The sequence below is a fragment of the Meles meles genome, chromosome 4 (genome assembly GCF_922984935.1).
Source record: "Meles meles chromosome 4, mMelMel3.1 paternal haplotype, whole genome shotgun sequence".
Taxonomy (NCBI): Eukaryota; Metazoa; Chordata; class Mammalia; order Carnivora; family Mustelidae; genus Meles; species Meles meles.
The window spans coordinates 20,348,045-20,372,954 of NC_060069.1; positions in this window are offsets into that span (position 1 = coordinate 20,348,045).

Consider the following 24,910-nt stretch of genomic DNA (forward strand, 5'->3'; position numbering starts at 1 on the left):
TTTCCTGCTCATTTCTCCTTCATTTTTTTCATGAGAATTTTTTTTTTTCAGCACCTCTTACATGCTATTGTATCCCAGGCCCCTTACCTTCAGGCTACTGTTCTCATTCTGGAGTGATAGCATCCTGACTTACTGTTCAGATTGTCCTCCATACACTGATGATGACTCCTCATTCCAGATTTTAAATCCATCTCATCAGCCCAGGCTCCCACAAGGTCCAGATGCCCTTGTTTGGCTGTCAGCTCTGACATCCCAGATCACTTCTGGATATCCCAGTTCACTCAAAAAGAAACTCATCATCATCCTCTAAATCATGCCCTCTTTGTCTCCCATTCTATATCTCGTTTGTGGGCACCTTCATCTCCTAGTCACCCAAGCTAGAATGCAGAGATGGTTCTGGATTCCATCTTTATTCTCATGCTTCACATTCAAAGCATCATTAGTAGGCAGCCATTTTTGCTGGCCAGTCTTTTCTCAAATGGTTCTTCCTTTCCCTTCTTTTTTTTTTTTTTTTAAGATTTTATTTATTTGACAGATCACAAGTAGGCAGAGAGGCAGGCAGAGAGAGAGGAAGGGAAGCAGGCTCCCCACTGAGCAGAGAACCCGACGCGGGGCTTGATCCCAGGACCCTGGGATCATGACCTGAGCCGAAGGCAGAGGCTTAACCCACTGAGCCACCCAGGCGCCCCCTTCCTTTCCCTTCTGACTCCTATAGCCTTAATGAAGACTCCACCACCTCCACTTGGACCTCTTACGTGATCTCCTTTCTCTTAGCATGCCCTCTTCGAGCTCATTCTCTATCTTGCTACTCTAGTAATGTTTCTAAAGCCCAGAGGTTACATTATTATTTCCTAGATTAAAGCCCTCTAAGGACCCCTTTTATATCAGCTAAAGACTGTAGTCCCCAATGGGGAATAATAATTCCCCATTCCCTATGACAGGACCTCTGCAATTTTTTTAAAAGACTTTTTATTTATCTTAGAAAGAGAGAATGGGGGGAAAGACAAAGGAAGAGAATCTCAAGCAGACTCCCTGCTGACCATGGAGCCCAATATGGGACTTGATCCCATGACCCAAGATTATGGCCTGAGCCAAAATCAAGAGTCCCATGTTCAACCTACTAAGCCACCAAGGGGCCCCCTCGACCTGTGTGAATTTATGCAGCTTTACGTTAAAATACTCAGTCTCTTAAACTTTGCTCATTGGATCAGTAAACTATCACATCTCCCTCTTTATCCAAACTAAAACCTTGGCTCAGAATGTTCTCAATGTACATAACTGCTGTTCATCCCTCTAAATGAGTCTTACTGGACTAAAATCAAAGCTTCTACAGGGCTTGTCCCTTTCTGTAGTCTTCACATAGGACTTGTTTCCTTTTTCAGCTTCTACAAGCCACGCGCACTCTTTTGTTCATGGTCCCCTTCCTCCAGCTTCAAACTACCAGTGTCTGGTTGAGTCTTTCTCATACTACATCACTGGTTTCTTTGGCTTCCCCCTCCCAATTTTAAGGATTCTTCTATTTACATTGGACCCATGCAGAAAATCCAGAATAATCTGCCTACTTTAGGGTCAGCTGTTTAGCAATCTTAATTCCTCTTTGACATATATGTGACATATTCCTATTTTCTGGGGGTTAGGCATACATATCTCTGGACAGGATGTTGTTATGCCTACCACAATGTCCCTTCCCATGTTCCCATAAAATTCTATGTGTGTCTCTATCATTCCATATAATAAATATTGTTATAGTATTTGGGTTTTGTTTAATTTTTTTTTCAATTGATATGTGGTTGACAGATAAGGTTGGGCAAGTTTAAGTTGTACAATATATTTGATACATTTATATACTACTTCAGCCTTTGTGTATTTGTGAGTCCCCATGACTTAACTTTTATCTTAAACTTTTATTTACTCATTTTTGAATTCCTATTTTAAGAACAAAGAATAAACCCTCAGTAAATGTTTTGGAGACAGCGTGGATAATTCAAATCCCTATGATAACCTAAAATTCCTTTAAGGATCAGCACAGAAGAGAGATGGACATGTACACAGTACCACAGTTATGCATGTTAATAATTAAGTTTCAATAGAAATTGGTCCACCAAAATGTGATACGAATAATATAAGTGGCATTATTTTCATTGCTATAGCTAACATTTATGGTATCTCTTACTATGTATCAGACATTGTTTTTAGTGCTTTTCATGTATTCCTTTAGGTTTTACAACAATCTCCTGGTGTAGGTACAGTGCCTGTCACCCATTTTATGCATGTGGAAACTGAGAGGTTAGATAACTTTCTTGGTATCAGCCAGCTTAGTAGACAGTCACTCTGAGTTAACCACTTTATTCTGCCAACCCAAGCAATCTCTTCTGTGGCTAGTCTACATAAATGGGAGGTCGGTGTAGTTAACTTGAAATTTTGTTTATTTCTCATGAAACTCAATAGCCTTTAGCCTCCTGGGTTGAAGGAAAGAACTGAGTGAATTAGCTGGCTCCATATGAGACTTTTCAGCCAGCCAACTTCTAAGGCGCATAGGCTAAGGGCCTCAAGTGTAAAAATGAGCTGTGTATTATCTTTCAAAGCCACCTTGGTCTTTGGGAAAATCCGTGGGCCTAACCATGAGTCCACACACGATCATTTTGTCAGTTTGATGAGAGTCAGTCCCAGGGGAAGGCCAGTGTGCCAGGGAGGAAGGATGGAGGAAAAAGCGCATTAAATCTGCAGTTGCTTACAGCATCTGCCTTTGATGCTGTCTCTGGGGGACACACTGATGGCCTTCTCTCAGTCAACAAATTCTATGTCTTCTCAGCGGTTCCGATGGGGGAGAGCCCTTTAAGGCATTTTGTACTGACAAGCTTATTTCTCTTAGAGCTCTAGAATGTAATAGAAGCCATCAAAGGCAAGGGATATTAGGAGGTTGTTTTGCGCGACGGCAACAAAATTCATGTTTTCAGGCAACTCCCTCACTTCTATCAGCAGTTCAATTAGTGGCTGGGTAAACTAACAGTACGTATTTGTTAGTTTGCGTACTACATCTATTTTTTTCTTTCTTTTTTTTTTTGGAGGTTGATTCTGTTTTGCTGCAAAAACTTTGTTTAGAAAGCTAATAGTATTTTTCCCTGAATTCTAAGCTCTTGCCAAACTGTAACTTGGTGCATTTATAGTCTGACGAAGTGGGGAGGACCGTGGGGACAATTTGAAAGGGTGGCCGTCATCTCAATATGCCGTCAAGAACCCTCGGGTGAAAAGGGAAACTGTTCTTCCTCCACTCCGTCGAGAGTGGAGAGCCTCTATTCTGTTTTCTTCTGTGGGAGACAGGTTGAGACAAGTCTTCCTGAGAAACCTTCCTGAGAAAACTTCTCTCGGTTTTCCGTTGCTGGCATCTTCCAAAAGTCCAAAAGAGCTAACTGAACAGCTTCCTGGCAGTGAACACACTCTTAATGACTTTGGAGTCAAAGTCACATCTTATTTGTGATGTGATTAGTGCGATCTGATGTCAATGTCTTTTTTAAAATGGAAAATGGATGTGTTTATTAATTTTTATGAAGTGTAGACATCACAAAAAAACATTGACTGGAAAGCATCATCCTCGTGTACTCTGGCCTCAAGATAGATTCGATTCTGATTCAGTATTGATTAAGCATCTGTGTTTTACTCAGGTTTTAGTTATCGAGTGAATTATTAATTCTGAGTAGCTATGGTGTATTAGACATTTGGGGATGTGATGGCCACACAGACATGTTTTAAGTGGTTTGAAACGTTTGAAATGATTCAAGCAGTGAAGGCCTCTTTTTAGAAACCAAACAGGGGCCCTCTCTTCTACCTCACACTGCCGCTGCCAGTTCTCTATCTGGAGGATTTCATTGTTTTTATTTTTAGACTCTCTCTCTATGTTTAAACTCTTTCCCCAACTCTCCCACTTACTCCTTTGATGTGCCTTTAGTTTATCACCTCTTGTTTAGTGTCCTCTTGTTTTTAAGAAAAAAATTCCCTGCTTGGCAGTGGTGGGTTCGGAGGCTGTGATCTAGAGGACCCTTTCTTTTCTGCACTCAACTGAGGTTATTTTTATTCTGTAACAAACATGACAGGCTCTTTTTGGAAAGAGATTTTGAATATTTGCATATTATTCTGAAATACGGACAGTCACTTGCATTGTTCCAGGTTGGGAGTTATCTGGGTGGGAGTTCATTCTATATGAGCTACAGAACGATAATTTGTGGTTGCTCCAGTATTTGCTTAAATATACAGTAAAAATCAGACCATTATATATAATAATGGCATAGAATTAAAGTACTGTTATTTTCCAGGGTATATGGATTGAGATATTCCAAATTAACTACAGAAACCCAATACAGAAAATTGGCAGATGTATATACATAATGCTGAAACTAATATATTTTCTTGATTTTGATTTCTCAAGGTTTTTATAAACACTGGAAGGGCTGTATTTTTCTTAAATTATCTGTGGTTCTAATGTCAAAATTTTTTGGAACATCCATTTGAATGGCAAAATTTTTTGAACAAAAGCTTATAATAAGAAAATTGTATTTGAGGGGCACCTGGGTGGCTCAGTGTGTTAAGCCTCTGCTTTCCACTCAGGTCATGATCTCAGGGTCCTGGGATCAAGCCCTGCATTGGTTCTCTGTTCAGCAGGGAGCCTGTATCCGCCCCGTACCCTGCCTGCCTCTCTGCCTACTTGTGATCTCTCTCTCTCTCTCTGTCAAATAAGAAAATAAAATCTTAAAAAAAAAAGAAAGAAAGAAAAGAAAATTGTATTTGAACGCACAGATGAACCCTCACACATGAATCCTCTTCTTTTAATCTTTTAACAAATCTCAACTGTAGGCTTATTTTTCCTTTCTCCAGTAGCAAGGATTTGGTGACCATCACTGGTTTTTTTGGAAGAGCAAATGTATTTGATATCAAAGGGCTCATCACTGATGTGGAAGAAATTAATCTTAACTTCCTATTGGTTGTGTGAATATGTAGATAGAAGCATATAGTATTTTTAATCCAGACCAAATCCAGCGTTACCCCCTAGGTAAGTCTTTTTCATGACATTTCTGATTCATGTCCCCCCAGGTGAGAGAAAAATAATCCAGGGTCATGTGCTCTCCACGAGCCATCTATGTTTTTTGTATTATTTCTCCCAACGCAGATCTTAGATGTGGTATATTTCAGCTTTTGTCCCCCGGGTCACTGCCATTTGATAAACTCTGCTGTTGTCAGTTTAACAACAGAATTCCAGGAACAGCAGCGATGGTGAGTTTCAGCTCCCCTTTCATGCCGTTCCGCTCACCCTTACTTCCTCGTTGTTATACAAACAGTCCAATGAGACTCTTGTTGGGGCCTTTGTACTGGTTGTTCCCCTTGTCTAAAATGCTCTTTACCCATTATTCATTTTCTTATTTCATTCTGGTTTCTCTCAGACATCATCTCTTCATAACTGTCTTCCCAGGCAGCCCTGTCTAAAATGTCAGTCCCTCTCCACCCCTGAGAACCACTCTCTCTTCTTACCTGCTTTATTCTTCTTCTTAGTCCTCACCATTACTTGATACAGAAAAATTTTTTTTAGAGATTTTATTTATTATTTATTTGACAGACAGAGATCACAAGTAGGCAGAGAGGCAGGCAGAGAGAGAGAGGGGGAAGCAGGCTCCCTGCTGAGCAGAGAGCCCGATGCGGGGCTTGATCCCAGGACCCTGAGATCATGACCTGAGCCGAAGGCAGAGGCTTTAACCCACTGAGCCACCCAGGTGCCCTAATACAGAAATTTTTATGCAATCGCATGTTCACTGCCTGTCATATCTTCCCTCAACACCCATTAGAGCAAGGCTTTATCTGTACACCTGGAATGTGCAATCGTCCCTCGCACTGGATAGGCACTCGATAAAACTTTGTGGGGAAGAAATGGATGAGGGGTAAATGTGCTTTTCCAGTAGTATATAAGAACACGGAATACCAAAAGTAATTATGCCTTACCTTTTCTTCCTCTAGCAAACTGTTAAGTCATGAAAGTATTGTGCAGTGGAATATAATTTTTCAGGCATATTCCAAAATACATCTCATCTTTGGGCAATTAAATAAGAGCAAATGATAGCCATATTGCTGGATCACTTCAGAAGAACATAGAATAGTTATAGAAATGAGTCCATGAATCTCCTTAAGTATTCTGAAATGAAAGATCATGAGCAATAACCTGTTATTTATTGTCCCTCTAACATGCGTGTCCTATAAGGTTTGTCGGTGTATCACCGAGGAGCATCCATCATGGAGAGGTAGTAATGGATGGCGGTTGAGAGCAAGGACTTTGGCATCCGAATACCCGAGTTCAAATCCCACTTCTTCCACTTAACAGCTACATGAAACTCGACCAAATTGCTTAGCTTCTCAAAGCGTCGGTTTTCCTGCACTGTAAAATGGGAATACTAATAAATCTTGCTTTGTAGAAAGGGTACAAAGATCCAGTAAGTCTGTAGTTATGCCCAACCTAGTTCAGTGCCTAGAAGATGGCCAGTATTTGATCATTTTAGATGAATTAGCAGTAAGAATGATAAAGATTAAAATAACAGTAAGAATAATAACAATATGGAGTCATTTAACAGCTGCATTTAAGGACATTATGACTTCGCTGTTAGATCCTAAAACATTTTTTTGACAAAATGCATATACTCTCATTCACATTAGGAATGTCATGTTTAAATGGGCAAAATACTTGAGGAAAAATTTCTCCAAAGAATTTTTGCAAATGGCAACAAGCATATGAAAATATTTTCAAGTCAATAATCATTAGGGAAAAGCAAAGTAAAACTAAAGTGAGATCTACCTCACACCCATTAGGATGGCTCTTTATCAAAAACAAAAATAAAAGCAAGATAACTCAGTTTGTAGAAAAATTGGGATCTTTGTGCCCTGTTGGTGGAGATATAAAATGGTACTGCCTCCATGGGAAACAACGTGATAGTTCCTGAAAAGATTAAAAATAGAATTACCACATGATCAGCAGTTTCACTTCTGAGCATAAGCCCAAGGAACTGAAAGCAGGGACTCGAACAGATATTTGTACACACATGTTCACAGCAGCATTATTCACAAGAGACAAAAGGTGGAATCAAGCCAGCTGTCCATCAACAAAAGAATGGATAAACAAAATATGGTATATACATTCAATGGAATATCATTCAGCCTTAAAAAGTCAGGAAATTCTGACACAGGCTACAACACAGATGAACTTTGAGACATTATACTAAGTGACACAAGCCAGACTGGAAAGAACCAATATTGTCTGATTCTCCTTAGGACGAGATACCAAAACAGTCAAATTCACAGAGAGAGTAGAATGGTGGTTGCCAGAGGCTGGGAAGGGGGAAGGTGGGAGGGGATGCAGAGTTATTGTTTGGCCAATGCAGAGTTTCAGTTTGGGAAGAGGAAACGACTCTGGAGCTAGCCGATGGTGATGGCTGCCAGCGACGTGAATACACTTAATACCATTGAAGAGTTCACTTAAAAAGTGTTAAAATGGTCAATTGTATGTCGTGTCTATTTTACCACAATTAAAAAAAAAGTTAGAGAGTATCTGTTTTAAGTTAAAAAAAAAAGTATCAGTTTCAAGGCCAATGAAATGTGTACATATTGGGTCAAGTCCATGTGGACCCCGAAACGAAGGATTATATGCAGGAAAGAACTGGTCACACGATCCCATGATAATTCACACCTGGATAGGACTTTCAGTTTACAAAGCACAAAAAGATATGTCATGTTAGCATCTTTTCACAGCCCCCCTTGCAGTAATATTGTTGTTATGTATATAAGGAAAATGGAAAATTAAGTGGTGTAGTACTCAAGGTTACATTACTGGTAAGTTGGTGTCGGGGCTTAACCTTCAGACTTCAGACATCTGCCTCCGCGCACTGTTCTCTGTATCACCTCTTGACTAGATCTTCTTTTATTCCATAAATGAATGGCCTGTTCCAGTTTTCAGTGAAATACAAAGAATGCTCATCCTCCAGCTGGCAAAGAAGCAGGTATAGCTCATAACCCCTGGTTTTATGATAGAGAAGTGAAATTGGTCAGGGTCATTACCACCACCAAGCATGATGGACTATGGCTTAAATGTATTATCCCTCCAATTTTAGAATAAATCAAGGAACTCTGTTGAATATTTAAGGAGGAGATAAAATAGCAAGATAGAGAGAGCAGCAGGTTTGCATTTCTGTGCGCATGATATGGTTTTCCCCATGAAAAATAAAGTGCTAACCAAAAATAACTGACTGTTGGAATGTTTCATAGGATAAGCATAGCAACTTCCCAGGAATCTCATCTCAAATGCGGGGCCTAGAAGAGTCTGTTTCTGGAACTGAAAGAAGTCATCAAAAAAAGTTTAGTCACGTTCCTTGGCCAAGGGTCTCTGCACTAGGAGAATTTGGTGCTTAAGTGTTCCTGGGAGAGTAAGTTGATATTGGCATTCACATAACTTGCTTTTGGAAGAGTTTCCACGGAAAGGTTGTCATTAGATGAAACAAAAGCTCCATCATTCCTGCAACCTGACTCTCCAGCATCTGAGAGCAAAGCAGTTGCTATAAAATACTCGCTCATTCCTAAAACTTGTCATACGTTATAACGTTCCAAAGCCAGAATGTTCTCACTCAACTCCATGATCTTGTTTATAAAGCAAAACCAAATACACAAAAGTGCTTTAAAAAGAAAACTAAAGTTACTTGTGCCTTTGTTGTCACAAAGCTAAGGTTTTTTTTTTTAAACGTTCAATCTTGCTGTGCAAGCTAATGATATGTATAGAGGAAGAGGCGACCACAGGGTTTAAAGTTAAAATATTAAATATTTTATTTATTTAATAATAATATTTAATAATATTTAATTAAATATTAAATATTAAAATATTTATCCTCCTCATCTGCAAAGTCCATGTCACCTACCTGGTTGGGACAGTACTAAGACCACTTTTTCAGTGTCCAATGCAGTGGTCACTAAACATGTGTGATTATTTAGAATAAGGATATGAAATAATTAAAATGAAATAAGTGTTTTGGTTCTGCTTGAAACATTTCAAGTACTCAGTGGCCGGAGATGGCCAGTGGCAAGTGCATAAGGCAGCGCGGACAGAGAACGTTTCCAGCATCGCACAAAGGTCTATGGACAGTTCTGTGTTTGCTCTTAAAACTTGGGCATCTTAGGCTGGGTCCCATCCTGGACCCATGCACGTGGGGCAGAAGAATCCACTGTTGCACCGAGAACAAAGCTGGCATCAACTGGTCATGGCTCATAGATGTCCCATCATCTTCTCTGGGCACCAGTAAGGTGATTTTGCAACTCATGTGTCAGTCTGGCTATTAAAAAATTCTTCAGATGTGGATAGTGTTGCAGATTTGATCTCCAGCTCCTCTATAACGGGGACCTCTAGGTCATCCTGGACATGACAGTTGTCTCAGTCAGGTGACGTCCTGCCTCTGAAAGCTGGGTCTTCTCTAAAATCATTCAGGTGCCCCTTGAGGCAGTAATTGTCACCTACAAAGTACAGTCACCTGGACAGCTTTCTTTTTAAATGATGATACCCAGGTCTCAACCCCAGAGAGTCTGAATTAATAACTCTGGTTTGCAGTCAGGAGTTTTCCAAAATTCCTCCAGGTTTTCTAATATGCTGCGAGAGTTGAGAACCACTACCTTAACACCAGATTCTGGCATCTCAAGTAGTTTTACTTCAAGGCATCTCAGCGTCTGGTCAGTTACAAGTAGCGAGTCATCTAGGAATACTAATCAGGGACCCGGGAGACTCAGGTTGGATTCCCAGCCCTCCGCCGATGAGTTGTGGAGCTTGGATGGGTCACTGTCTTGCCTGGGCCTCAGTGTCTCCCCCTGTTCAGTGAAAGGCTTGATTGTCACCTATACCTGAGTTCTACCAGTCTATGAAACGCCAGTTCCTACTCAAGCCGATCAGATAGAACTCTTCATATTCAGTCGTGGGAAGAAATATTTTCTCTTTTGCCATCCCAGCTAGTTCTTAGGCAGTTACATCCACTGCAAATTGAGGCTAGATGAGCCTCAAATCTCCCCCAAGCTTTCCCAGACAGCCCCCCGCTGTCCTGGTATACTGGGGAGAATGGGGTGACCTATATGAAACAGGTTCATCCATGGGACTTGAATCCAGCTGAATGTTTATTGGCTTCTGTGTGGAGCTACATGTTGTATTACGTGTAGAATCGTCCCGATGTTTGTATGTCTAACAAAGGGCTCTAAATGCCTCTGTTATTATACATGAGAAGCTAATTTTTCTTTTTACATCCCAAATGATTTCCAGGTATCTACCATACAATCATCTCATTTCCTTCTCCAGAAGTTTTAACAGCTCGCCCTTAAAATCATCACTCAATGGGCACCGAGGTGAGAGTCGTGTTTACAGAACATTCTCATCCAGTTACCACTTGGGTTTCTTCCCTCTTGCCTTTTGCCAAAGCAAGGCCGGCTTTCTTCGTGGCGGCCCGATTCATCTTTGGATGCACCCATATCTCATGGTGCTGTTGGCAGTGACATCTCCCTGCTTATCCCGACAGAGACAGTGACGGGATAACACCTCTCAAGGTGACAGTGAATGTCACAGCAGGCAGAGGGAGCGTGTGCTCACTGCCAAAGATAAGGAATGTGATATCGTTTGGTCTCTGTGTTTCATCACCGTAACCGCTTATGGGTTCAAATTGCCCATGAATCAACCTGTAAGTGCCCTAGAATCGGAAAGCGGTTGCTAGCTCGCACTTGACTCGACTACTACAAATATCTCACTTCCTCAGCATCTGCCAGTCTTCTCCTATAATCTCCCACCTAATGTCTTTGCGATGGCCAGGCTTCCTGCATTTTAGAAAGATCCTTTTCAGCCCCTCCAGGAAATGACTGCAGCCCTCAGCATGGTGTCCAGGCCTTGGCAGCCAACCCTCTGTGAACCCTCCGGGCCTGCTACCTCTGAACCCTGGAGTGCTTCTCACTCAGGGCTTTGCGCATACAGTCTCACTGGCCTGGGCAAACCCTCCCTCCCCCAGAGCTCTCTAGTAGACGTGTTCTCTGGGCCACCTGTGTGTTTCTAAGCTTTCTCATCAGTCTATTTTAAAAAGGTAAGAAGCAGGTGGAATTAATTTCAACAATATGTATCGTTTCAACATGCAGCAAGTACAAACATTGTGAATGAAATAATTTACGTTCCCTTTTTCATACTGAAGTCTTCAAAATCCAGCATGTATTTTAGACTTCAAACACATCTCTGTTTGGACTAGGTACATTTCAGGTGCTCATGGCTACCGTAGGCCACCCTCTTGTAAGAGTCTCATCAGTCATGGCCTTTAGGCATGTCTGATTCTAGCCTCCATCGCCCACATTATGCAGTGGTTTCCAACATTTGCTGCATATTAAGATTATCCAGGGAGGTTTTGGGGTTTTTGGGGTTTTAGGTTTTTTTGGTGTTTTTTTTTTTTTAAAGGCCAAAGACCAGCTCTCACTACACATCAATTTGATCAGAATCTTTCTGGGACCCAGACTTTAGTTTGCAATGAGGAAGAAAGGAAGGTTGAGGAGACAGGAAATAAATAAGTAGGTCATGTATAGAATAGTTACCTATACTATACAGAAACATGAAACAGGGAAAAGAACAGAGCCTGATGGGAGCAGGGGGTCTGCCTCTCTATAGGGGGTAGCTGGGGAAGGCCTCTCTTTCCCAGGGCTGCTGAGACAATGCGGAAACCAGGACAAATTTCTGGAGCAACTGTCTAGAGATGAGACATGAGCATGTCCTGTGCGTAGCTGCTGTAATGATGCTGTGAAACAAACAGCCCCAAATCGCAATGGTTACAACAGACATTTTTTTTTTCTATAGGTCAGCTGGACTCTGCAGGGCCTGCAGGACTTAGTGGGAGTCAGAGGTGGGCCCACTTTGCAGGCTGGGCTCAGTTGTGTTCCCCATGTCTCCTTGCTCCGGAACCAGCGGCTGTCTCTTTACGTTTTCTTCCCACAGCGGAAGAGGAAGTACAAGAGGGGTTGGGAAGTGGCAAGAGACGACATTTAAGGCATCTTAAGGCCTAGGCTTGGGACTGGAGCACTGTCACTCCTCCACACGTCCCACTGGCCGAGGCAAGTCCTTGACAAATCCTGACAGTAATGGGTGGTGAGAGTAGCGTGTGCGGCCCTCACAGGGACTGTGGCCAGGGCAGGAAAGGAAAATGTGGGAGCCAGTCACCAACCTTGCATGCTGTCTAAGGCTCACTAGCTCACTCCTTTTGCTTGGAAGCTAGAAATGTTTTGGTTTCTAAAATAAGAGCAGTTCTGTCTGGGCCCCATGCTCTCATGGGCTCCTAACCCTGTGCTCTCAGTGGGCCTGCACACTCCTCAACCAGAGTGATTACCAGATTGTACTCCTAGGCTCTCCATATGGCACTCTCAAGAACTCAGAGTCTTAACTCATTCACTTATGGATATTTTAGCAATCAGCTCATGTGCAAGGCACCTAGAAGCTACTCCCCATACACTATCAGCCACTGGAGGACACTATGCTCTGTCCCTTTTGATAATAGGTATCACTCTCAGAATCATGCATATTCAAAATTTTTATGTATGACTTACAGCCTTACAAGCCCAGGGAGGATGGTAACCAGGCCCCCTTATTCATGGCTGGATCTCCAATGCCCACGTTCAGTAACTGGCACCTTGTAGGTTCATAATAGGTACTTACTCAATAGAATGAAATTACCCTAAAATGTAGAGCAAGATTAGAGCTGTGTAGAGGGTCTCATATGAAACTAAAACATCCCTGGTCACTCAGTTTCCTCTTCTGTAAAATGAAATTTATAAAGTTTACATCATGGGGATGATGTCATGATTAAATGAGATAATTCATTTCCCTTAAATAATTCATGCCTTAAAATACATGTACATCATAAAAACTCAGTAAATAAATAGGTAATTTGTGGAATGGGATTATAGGAAACCAAATGAAGTGAAATATAATAGAAGAAATTTCATTTAGACTCATTCTACACCTCATTTGCTCTCTCTTAGTAACTAGGGAACTAGTCAAAGTAATCCACAGAGCATCAGCTGCTACTTATAATGTTTTGAGAAAAAGAAAAAGTGTCAGAAGATAATTCCTCTCTAATTCCAAAGTAGGGCAGGAGGTGGTCACAAAAATGATAGGCTGAACACTTAGCATGAGAAAGACCTGGGGGAAAAAACAAAGCCAGCTCAAAATCTACTTGCAGAGATCTGGAAGTTGTCAGAGCAGGTAAGCCACATGGTTGTGCGAAGACCAAGCTTTGCCAGATCATTCTCTCCTCACATGACTGGTACTCAAGTCTAGGGACAAAAGCACTTGGTGAATAAAATATATTTTGACTGCAGTCCGTACTATGAACATTTTGTAAACTGGAAACTTGTGTCCTAGATCCAGCACTGGTCATCTTTTCTGATAGATTAAGAGTTTGGGCAGGAGGGCGCCTGGGTGGCTCAGTCAGTTAAGTGTCTGCCTTTGATTCAGGTCACGATCCCAGGGTCCTGGGATCCAGCCCTCCATTGGGCTCTCTGCTCAGTGGGGAGACTGCTCCTCCCTCTCCCTCTTCTGCTTTCTCTGGTTGTGCTCTCTCTTTGTCTCTCATATAAATCAATAAAATCTTTAAAAGAAAATTTTTACATAAAAGGAGGGGGGAAAACAAGGGAAAAATGAATAGATGGATAGATGAATAAATATTTCTGTGGCTGAAAGAGGATATCGATAGAGGATATCTCTAGTCAAGGCTGACAATAATAGTAGTAGTAAAGCCCCTATCCACATATTACTGGAGAACTTAAAAAATGTTAACTGACTAGCTGTCCAAGGAACAGAGCGGAAGCATAAGGCTGCAAGGTGTAATTTGAGGTAGAGATGGTGAGGAAGAACTCTAGGCAGGTGTCAAAGAATTAGTAGATATCATTGTGGAGGCTGGTGGAGGTGAAGAGGGGGCAGACTGAAGCCACTTGGACCAACTAGCAGAGCACCCTGGGTAATGGGGTCCAGGACATTTTCAGCCACCCAAAAAGCATCTAGCTTCATTCCTTAGGCCCCAGTGGGTCACCATTAACCTAAGCTTTTCCTTGCAGAAGTAAAAGGAAAGATACACATGAAATCTCCCCTGGGTCAGGAACAAGAATTCCTGCCCAAGGATTGGGCTTTATCCTGAGTTTTATCCAGATCCCCTAAAACAGCAGCTTTCAAATGGGGGTTGACCTTGGAAGAAGCTAGAGTCCGGAGATGTAGAGTAAAACTAGCAAAATATGGCTAACTCTCAGATGGGAAGTTTTTTAGAGTTAGTTTATGCCATGTAAACAATAATACGTCTTTCCTACATTTTAGTGCTATTCTGTCCTTTCTTAAACTGTATAGACTGTGGTAATAGAGGAGAGCTGGTGGCTGGTTTATTTATTTATTTATTTTTGTGATGCCCTTAACGAAACAGAAGTTGGCCATCCTGCGTGGGTCCCTCTGCCTTTTTTGCATGAACATGTTTACTAAAGTATGACACGTAAGTGCACAGCTTGATTAATGTTTACAAAGTGAACACAAAGGTTACCGGAAACTAGAGCAAGAACAAAATAATCCAGTGTCTCTCTGAAGAGGCCTGCATGTCCTTCTCCGTCATGCCCTTTCCCAGGCAGAACCACTGTTGGAGTCTGACAGCCTGCTTGTGTAATCGATATAAATGGAATCATACGGCATTTTCTCTTTGGTGTCCGCCATCTTTTACTCACATGATATTTGAGAGATTCCTGCCTTTGGCACAGCTTGGCTGTAGTTAGTTCATTCTCGTTGCTGCAAGGATACCAGTGTTCTGCTTGGTGTGTTTCTTCCTCCTGAGGGTGGAAATGTGGGTGCGTCTACTTCAGAGCACTTGTGAACACCATAGCTACTACTCATCTTGTGTGCCTTCTGGGACACGTGTGTACACATTTTTGCGAGGTTACACCTCTGAGCACTGATTAGAGCTAGGAAATGAGTATTAATCACACAGGTTTGTTGTGAAGATTAAATTAGATGATGTATATGAAACTTTTGGCACTTTCAGGAAGACCCTGTACCATTTTTCTGTACCCATTAAAAAGTCCAACACATTTCCTGAAATATTCTCCAACCACTCTCAGATCTTCCAAACCCATATAGTTTATGGCATCTATAGCAGTGATTCTTGAATCTAGGCCAAAATACGTAGGTATACCCATGTCTACCTGGGGCCGTTGTCATATACCCGTCAACATGTAGATTTTATTTCTATAACTGAAACTTCATTAGGTTATAATAGTCTCTGCCAAAAAGAAACACTGGGCAGGTTACATACACAGATGACAACCAAGATAGCTTATTCATAGTGAAGGGTAAGAGAGATAGCAAAATATCGACTCATCTACAAGGTAATTTGCATATTTATTAGATTACGTGTGAACTTAGCCTTAGGAACATATAAGAGAACATAGTTGGAGAGTGACATTCTACTCAATCAGAACCACTACTAAAGAAGATCAAATATGAGAGCTAAGAATGCTTTTGGAGATTTAGGGAGATACTGAGGTATGTGGCTGTGGTTTCATGGTAATAATTCTTGATTAGTGTTTAGGGTTTTTTAAATTTTTTATCTTTTTTAAGATTGTATTTATTTATTTCAAGTAGGGGGGGAGAGAATGAGAGAGAAGGAAAGCACAAGCAGGTTGGGGGACAGAGGGAAAAGCAGACTCTCCACTAAGCAGGAAGCCTAATGTGGGGCTCGATCCCAGGACCCTGGGATCCTGACCTGAGCTGAAGGCAGATACTTAACTGACTGAGCCACCCAAGCATTCCTGGTTTCTTTAGTCCGACCATGGCACCAGCTTTTTAAACATTTGAACCCAAAAAGATCATGCACCAGTGGGGAGTTGGACTTACAGCTAAATACTGTGTGTTAGTTCTCACATGGTGATCATAGCAATGCTGAACACTTGTACCAATCTGTATGGATTTCCATACCACTCCTTCACACATCATTCCCTTTTATCCTTAGAGCCAACCTAGAAATGAGGCAGGGAATGGAGTGTTCATATCCCTGTATCACTTAGAACTGAAACTCAAAGAGGTTGCCTATCTTGTCCAGGAGTACAACCTTACAAAGCAGCAGAAGCCAACATTGAACCTTGGGTTTTCCTGGTTTCTGATGTTCTTCCATTTACCACACAGCCTCTTGGGTGTATATTCGCTTCCCCTGCTATATGATAAATGCCCCAAAAACAGAGGGTAGCCCTCATCCTGTGTTCTGTTTCTCTTCTGCACCTGCTTCTGTGTCTTCAACAGAGTGGGTGCTTAAAGTACTTGGAATTACCCTTGCTTCTTTATAAACTAGCTGCAATTTAAGTAAGTTGCTCTAGGAGTTCAGAGTTGCTAGTAGAGAGTGAAAGGCATTTTTTTTTAAAGAATTTTAAAATTTATTTATTTGAGAGAGAGAGAGCAAGTATTAACAGGGAAGTATGGGGTAGAGGCAGAAGGAGAGGGAGAAGCAGACTCCCCACTGAGCAGGGAGCCTGATGTGGGTCTTGATCCCAGAACCCCAAGATCATGACCTGAGCTGAAGTCAAATGCTTAACCAACTGAGCCACCCAGGCACCCAAGAGTGAAAGGCATTCTTGGCTGAAAAAGATCTTAAAGAATCCTTTGATTATGCAAAGGGATCTCAAAGCAATTCTAAAGAAGAGACAAATTTTTATTAACTAATGGGGAAAAAATGTTGGTATTTTTTCCCTGACAATATGAGAAGAAGCCTGGTACCAAAAGGGGGGAGGTGGAAAGATGAGAGAGGCTCTGAAAAATATGGGGGATAGCCAGAGCCCATAAGGAAACGTGGTCTGTGGTCAATGCTCCGTGGTAAGGAGGGTTGGGTGCAAGCAATATCTAATACTAACTATTTGGCATTTCCAACTTGCTCTTTTTTATAAGACACCACTGGACAATTTTGCCCTGAGCTTCAGGAAAGTTGTATATCCTGTTAGTGGTCCTTTAGGAAATGAAATAAGAGGGGTTAAGTCAGTCTTTGGTCTAAAGAGGGAAGACAAGAGAGAGGCCACTTGCCCCAGAAGACAGAAAAAGAAGGTTGAGAGATGGCTCAAGAGCAGGAATGCTGAGCGGAAATAACCTGGGATATGAGCCTCCTCAGGAATTCTTAGAAATGTGGGAAAACTCACTAGACTCATTGCAGAATGTGGGATATTGGGGGTCAAATCTTTTTAGTTGGATGTTGAACAAAGCAGTGACCTGAGAAAGCTAGAAGACTTGAAGACATAAAGGGTACATCTATATTTACTGAATGGTTCAAATTAAGATCTAGGTCCCTCAATCTATGATAAGTTTATAGAGTTTTATTTTATGTTTTTTCACCTTCCATTTTATTCTCATTGTTACCCCCTTGTTCTTATTCTAATGGGAAATCACTCAATTTAACATTTTTTGCTTGCTTGCTCACATGACAAACCAAGGTCATGTACAAATCCAGAATCCTAGTGGTATGGGATCTTTGTATGCTCTGCCCTACCCTGGGTCTCAGAACTCAGAGGGGTGTGTGTGTGTGTGTGTGTGTGTGTGTGTGTGTGTTTAAGGGAGGGAATAAGCAGGATCACAAAGAGAAGGAAGATCACTTATCAGCTTAAGGACAAACTTGTTTACTGTTAAATATACTTTTTTTTTTTCAGAGTCAGCAAAAACCAGAGCCATCATGCCTATGAAACTGCATTTGCATTTATAGTACAAATAAGAAAAATGAATTCTAGCTAGAGCATGTCCTTAAAGGGATTATAAATCCACTCTCTTGACTGGAGTGCTAGGCAGTACTTTGATTGGTATATGAACGTGTTATGTTGCACTTGAAAGTTAAGGGAAGTGAGAAATTTGGGAAAGGAGCCAGTGGGGACCTTTTGCCATGGGAACAATTTAGTCACAGAGAGCCATCTCTTCTATTGAAAACTGCTTATACCTGGTTAACTTTGTAGACATTTAATCCACCATGAAGTTTGGCTTATGGTGGGTTAATAATTAGATACTCTTTGTGTATAGTTCAAGTGAAGGCCACTAGCTATGACTTCACTTTGGCTGGGGTTTCCCTGTAATCCATTTAGCAAATTAAAGAGATTACTTTGATTGGTGCCATTATCTCCTATTCTCTTGCGGGTGAACCACTTAACCTGTGCTTAATTGAAAGAGATAGAGAGGGTACAGTAACAAATACAATCAAAAGGAAGGGGCAATAGGATCTGTGGGCCAAACAAATGATGGCACTGGGCTAACAATAGCAGATTAGAGGTGAGATCAATTAATTAGAAGCTATTGTAGGCGTTGGGTGGTTGCCAAGGTTTCTAATGGCCTAAGCCATCATGCCAGCTCTGTTTAGGAGGATTTTAATGACTGGGAGTTGATGTGGTTATTTCAATAATTACTTACTTTTATAATTACTTCATTAGAATACTAAATCTATTACTTCAAGGAGGAAGATTTTTATCCCCCACACATCCAGCCATGTTGGGAGGCTACATCTTTCCACAGAGAAGTCTCCTGTTTGGAAGAGGCAATGGTTGGGGAAATCGTTACGCTTGTAGCGTAATAAAAATTATACATAGGTGTCTCTGCTCAGTAAGTCTCTCTGCTCAGTAAGGCCCTGGGCTAGGCATTTGGAGTACAGAGATAAATAAGGCACTGTCTTTGTGGTGGGTGCAAACACAAAAGCATAGTTTCAATGCGATTGGGTAAAGACTGGGATAAAATTACACAGAGGGTGTGCATATACCAGTAACCATTTAGTAGAGGAAGAGAGGTCATTCTAGTTGTTTCAGGCAGAAAGGGATTTAATATAGGGGAATTAAGTAGCAGGTCTGACCTGCCATCACTTGACGGACATCCTCTTCTGCCCTCTCCCTCCCCTGCACCCTGCTTCAACACACAGACTCCTTCTTATCCTTTGAATTGTCCAGTCACACTCCCCCTGAGAGGTCTTTCAGTAACAATTCCCTCTGTCTAGAATGTTCTTCCCTCACATACCCCATGGCCAATCCCTCTTCCTTCCAAGTTTTCCTCAAATGTCACCTCTTCAGCAACGCTTATTCCAGCTGCCTGGTTCAGAGTTGCTACTCACTCTCACTTCCAGCATTTCTAATTCCCCTCCTACCATTTTACCTAGCCCTTGAGTTGTTTTTTTTTTTAACAGAAAATATGTGCTTCATATGTTCATTGTTTATTCCGATGGACATGGTAGAATGTAAGGTCCACAGGCAGGATTCTGTGTCTTTTGATCAGTGTTGAGTCCCAAGGGCCTGCATCAGCATTTGGTATATAGATGGTGTTTGATGAATATTTACTGAGTGAATTGGGTGCCTCTCATATCCCTGGAAGAGCCAGTGGAGAGGAAGTCATGGCAGAAGGTCAGCCCACTCCAGCTGGGATCTGTAGTTCAGGAAACTGTTTCTGATGTCCTACGGTGCCCCCACTGAGGCAGCTGGCATTGCAGCTGCTCCCACATTTGGGAGCTTCCTCATCAGCATTTCAGGCCACAGGAAGAAGAGGGCTGTGGCTCCACTCTACCTTCCAAGCCTCAAGGAAGACAAGCTGACAAATGCAGTATTTAAGTTTTCAACTTCTCCAAACAGAAGGAGGGATACTGGAGGGTGGAGAAGCCAACTCAGCTATCTGTCACAGGACTTTGTGGGCATGTGAATGAGGGCCACCATCCCCCCTTTCATGTGGACAAGCTGAGGCTCAGAGTTGTGCAATGTCCTGGAGGTCCCACCTGTCTTGAAGCCAGGCTTACCCCACCAGGCCTCCTCATTCTGAGGCCCTCATTTCCCTCCACCTAATTTGTCACAGCAGAGTACTAATAAGACCAAAATTAAGAGTTTAGTCGCCCAGGAAGGCTTTGCTTTATCCTAGATGTATGGCAGTGACCCCTAATTTTTGCCAGTGTGGACCAGACCGGAAAGCAGAGCTGGGCTTATGGACACCAGGCAAAACCCTGAGCACGGCCACTCAGAGCGTGGGCCTTTTCCTTGGCAGATCCTTTGTTATTATACCCGACCCTCTCAGGAGGAAGAACATTAAATGCCTTTCCTCTCTATTTGGGGCCTGACCCCACGTAGAAATTCTTCGGTTCCTCTGTATCTCAACACTAGTGTCACAGAAATCTGACAGGAGGCCACATAATTGCTGAAATTAAAGCGTAATACCTGACACCTTGGAGGTGGCTCACTAGAGTCTGTGAATATTTATTTAATGGAAATGGGGTACGTATGACCTCACAGGGTCAAACTGACTGTTTCTCTCCCTGACATACTTTGTGAAGAAACAAGGAAATTTTAAGCTGCAGATCAGTAGGTCATCTGCTCCGGGGCTGCTACACCGAGCAGCATTATTCCATCATCACGAATGACCACAAGCACTAGTCCTAGGGGGCCAATTTGTGAATGGCACTGGGTTAGGGTCCATTCAAACAGGATTAGGGGCGTGGTCACAGGTAACCCTATCTTTGGGCATTTGTGTGAGTAGAGCCTTCTAAAGTGACTCCCAGTGATCTCCACCTTCTAGCATTCACTCTAGCATTCACACATTCCCTCCTGTATGTGTGTGCAGAATAGACCATAAACAGCACGTGCAAAAATGATGGGACGTCCTTTCTGAGGCTGGGTTATAAAAGACTATGACTTCTGTCTTGCTGGCGTCTTTCTCCCTCCCCACCCCCATCATGCTGATTTTGACAAAGTAAGCCACCATGTTGGAGAGGCCTACATGGCAACAAACTGAGGGTAGCTTTCATCCACTATTTGCTGAAGAGCTAAGGCCCTCAATCTAACCTCTCCTAAGGAACTGAATTCTGCCAAGATACAAATGAACTTGAAAGTGGATCTTTCTCCAGTCAGGCCTTAAGATGATTATAGCCTAGTCAAGACCTTGATTGTAGCTAATAAGAGGCTGAAGTAGAGAGACGAGCTAAGTTGTGCTCAGATTCTTGACCAAAATTGAGATTATAAATGTTGTTGATTTGAGCCAGTAAGCTCTGAGTAATTTTTATGCAGCAATAGATAATATCATGAGGGAGGCAGGATTCTAAAATATGGATACTCAGAGCTCCATAAATCCCTGTAGATAAAAAGTAGAGGAGGGTCTCAAGATGCTGGGTGAAGCCATTTGGATGTTCATTCAGGAATATTCAGAATTATAAATCAAAACCTCGACTCACATTTGAATAGTAATTATGTTTACCAAGAGTCCTTAGAGCAGTTTTGTGACTTAGGTGCACCAATATTTATTAATTTCATGTGTTCTTTCATGTACTCCTTTATTTACCTGTTCATCTCCAGGTACTGTGTTAGCTGAGTGGAGCCCTCATGAGGTTTCCAGTTTCATAGGTGAGGGCAACGTTGCCTCAATCATCACAACCATAAATGTATTATTAAAACCTGAAATGTCTCCTGAAGTAAATGCATAGTCCTACCATAGGAGACCTAGCCGTATCAGAGTGTGGTCAGGGAAGGCTTCTCTAAGGAAGTGATGTTTTTGAACACTGACAAATGAGTTAACTAGGTGACTTGGGAAAAAAGAAGCAATCCAGTCAAAGGGAATAGTATATACCTAAGTCACGTATTGGGTAGTCCCACTGTTTGCGCTTAAGAGAGAAGGGATGATGTAGGTACGACATGTAGATGGGGGCCAGACTGTGCTGGGATCTATAGGAAATGTGATAATGGGAACCCCCTTGAAGAGGGCAGTTGGTGGTGATGTGATCAGATATCCACTGAAAGGTCAGTCTGGCTACAGTGTGGAAACCAGTCAGATGGGAACTCAAGTTTATCCTGAGAGTCCAGTCAGGTTGCTCTTACAGTAACCTTGGTGAGAGGTGGGTGCCTTCCACTGGGGTGGTGGTCGAAGGCTGGAGAGCATTTTGAGAGAGACCCATCACATGAAGGAGACAGGCTGAGTGACAAACTGGTGGTGATGCAAATGAGGGCTTACGACTGTCCCCAACTTCCAGATGACCCACTGAGCCTTAGAAGGAGTGAATGTGTCCAAAGTCAACAGCAGAGCCAAAGAAATAAGAGCACAGATTCTAAGCTCCACTCAAGGCAACTGAGCAGAAGACTAGGCTTTCTCTTTGTTCCATCTCCGTCCCTAAGTAACCACCGATACACACACAGAAATACATCCACACATGCTCATGCATGCCCAGTGAGACAGGTGTCCGCAGGACCACACACACACATCTGCATGCACACACACGCAAATCCAACTGTTCAAAGCCATTTTTCTGCTCTCCCACTCTGTTTCCTTTAACCTCTCTATTTTAACCAATTCTATTTGTTTAGCTACCAAACCCCGTTCAATTAATTGCTAACTCTTAATCCTTCTCTTATACCCTCTTGAGTCCATTTTCTTCCGTCTCCATGGCCATCCCTCCAGCAGTCGTGCAATAGCCTTTTCATGCTTCCTCTTCAGCCTCTTTCCTCTCCAGTGTGTCGTCCACGGAGCTGCTGGATTGATTTTTTTTTTTTTAACCATCTCTTGCTTTTTAACACACCCTGTTAAAAATTTTCAGGTTCTCCCCAAACTTTTTTTTTTTCAAGATTTATTTATTTATTTATTTGACAGACAGAGATCACAAGTAGGCAGAGAGGCAGGCAGAGAGAGAGAGGAAGAAGCAGGCTCCCTGCTGAGCAGAGTGCCCGATACAGGGCTTGATCCCAGGACTCTGGGATCATGACCTGAGCTGAAGGCAGAGGCTTTAACCCACTGAGCCACCAGGCACCCCAGGTTCTCCCCAAGCTTAAAGTCCTACCTCCTTCGTCTGCCCTTCATGCCCTCTATGGGTAACTTCTTAAATATTTTTCTTTATGATTTTCAGTTCCCCCAAAGTGACTTAATTTTTCCATATTACGTAGGGGAGTAAATCGAGGCACAGAGATTATTCCACCACAGTGACTAATAAAGTCACCTATACTACTACTCTCTCAAGGCTGCTCTTTAAATAAGCCTATATGTGTACTTAAATGCATTTCTTTTACAAGAAATTTTATATACCATGGCCACAAATGAAAAATCCCTATCACTTGTGATGCTCACTCTGTTGGAGATGAGACGTGATAAAGAAACATTGCAACTGTGAAGACTTCATTCTGGCCGTAATCAGAAGCGATGGAAGAGACCATTGGTGTCTCTCTGTGTGATTGTCTTCTCATTTGTATTTATGTAAACACATAAAACATTTGGCATCCAACAAATGACACAGGTCTCACATCTCGGGGGGAAAGGCATTATTGAAATGCCCGTCATCCTGAGCAAAGTTAACAACCTGTGGTGTTTTTCCGTAGATTCTGATGCTTTCCTTTTTCCAGCAAACAGTGGATCTATCCTTTTTCCACCCAAAATTCATTTCTGACGTGGCTTTGTTTTTCCCATGTACTCTGTATTCCAAACTACATTTCTTCCTATGTTTCCACTTACATAAAAGAGAAAAAAGCTAAATTTTTCGGAATAAGCAATTTCTCTATGGAGAGTCCCAAGGCTGCACTCATATCAAAGCTAAATAACCTCTCATTCTAAGGGATGTTGGTCCCTCTGGCCAGGACTGAGGTCATTATCAGGGCAGAAGGAGGAAGCGTGGATGGTAAATGCTTCCATCTATCCTGGTCCACACGGAGACACCCTCAGCTTCCCCTAGCTTTGTGCCAGCAGCCTTCCCCAGCATTAGGAGTCACCTCGCAAATTCCGGCTCCTTTTTTATGAGTGCAAACATTTTAAAGGTTCTCCCCCTTTGTCAGCCAATAAAATGCATGGCAAACCTTTTGTAGATTACAAAATGTTCTACATAAATACAATGTTTTCTGTATTTCATATTTTTTCTACTCTTCAGTTTCTTTTGAAAACTAAATCCAGTAAGGATGCAAATGAACATTTTGAGAAATGATTGTAGCCTGTGATAGAAACATTTCTCTTCATCTGTTGTTGTCCATATTCACTTAGAGCTTGATAAAAGCAGATGGTCTGTGATCCTAAACATTTAGGCAGTTCATGTGGGATCATGAACTGACACATTCAGTGTGCATTAAAGGAGCGGGGTATTTCTCACTATTTAGTTTCCCTTGAAGCTAGCAGATTAAAAAATAAATAAAATTCATATTTAGTAAGAATTAATCTGTTTATATCACTAAATATATCTAACTTACTGTTAAAAAGGAAGTGACAAATCTAGAAAAACATTGTCAAGGAAATTAAAGCTGCAAATACTGTAAAGCAATGACAGGGAACTGTCCACGTGGGTAACAGGCAATACTGCATTTAGCTGTCAATTTTGTTTGCACCGTAACCCCAGCTTGAAAAGAAGGGGTGGAAATGGCTAAGATGTTCTGGAATATGAAAATAAACAAATAGCAAAATAAATGATCTCGAGAGACTTTGGAACTAAGTTCAAAAGCAGACTGTAAAGCAGTTGGTCACTGCTTGTTCATCTAATCACACCAGGCTGGTAGGGGAATTACTGTAAGACTTTTGGAGCTAACTAAAGCCAAGAGGACACAGTAAACATGCTGTTTTCTTTCGTCCAAGTCTTTGGTGCAGAATATTCTTGGTATTGTTGTTGCCATTCCGTATCAAAACCCAGCCATGTCCACTGAAATAACCCATGAGCCCAGGACCTGATGTGGGCTGATTTGCATGTGTGAGGGACTCTACCCCAGGTTGTAGCCATTTGGTGAATGATTACCTGACTACAGACAGCCTCCCTCCACTGGACAGGCTTCCATTCCTGAGCATCAGCAGAATTTCCTAGGGCAGAAACAATGAAAGAGGAAAGCCAAGCAAATTCATCCCAGAGTTGCCATGTTCCAAGAGAATCTGTTA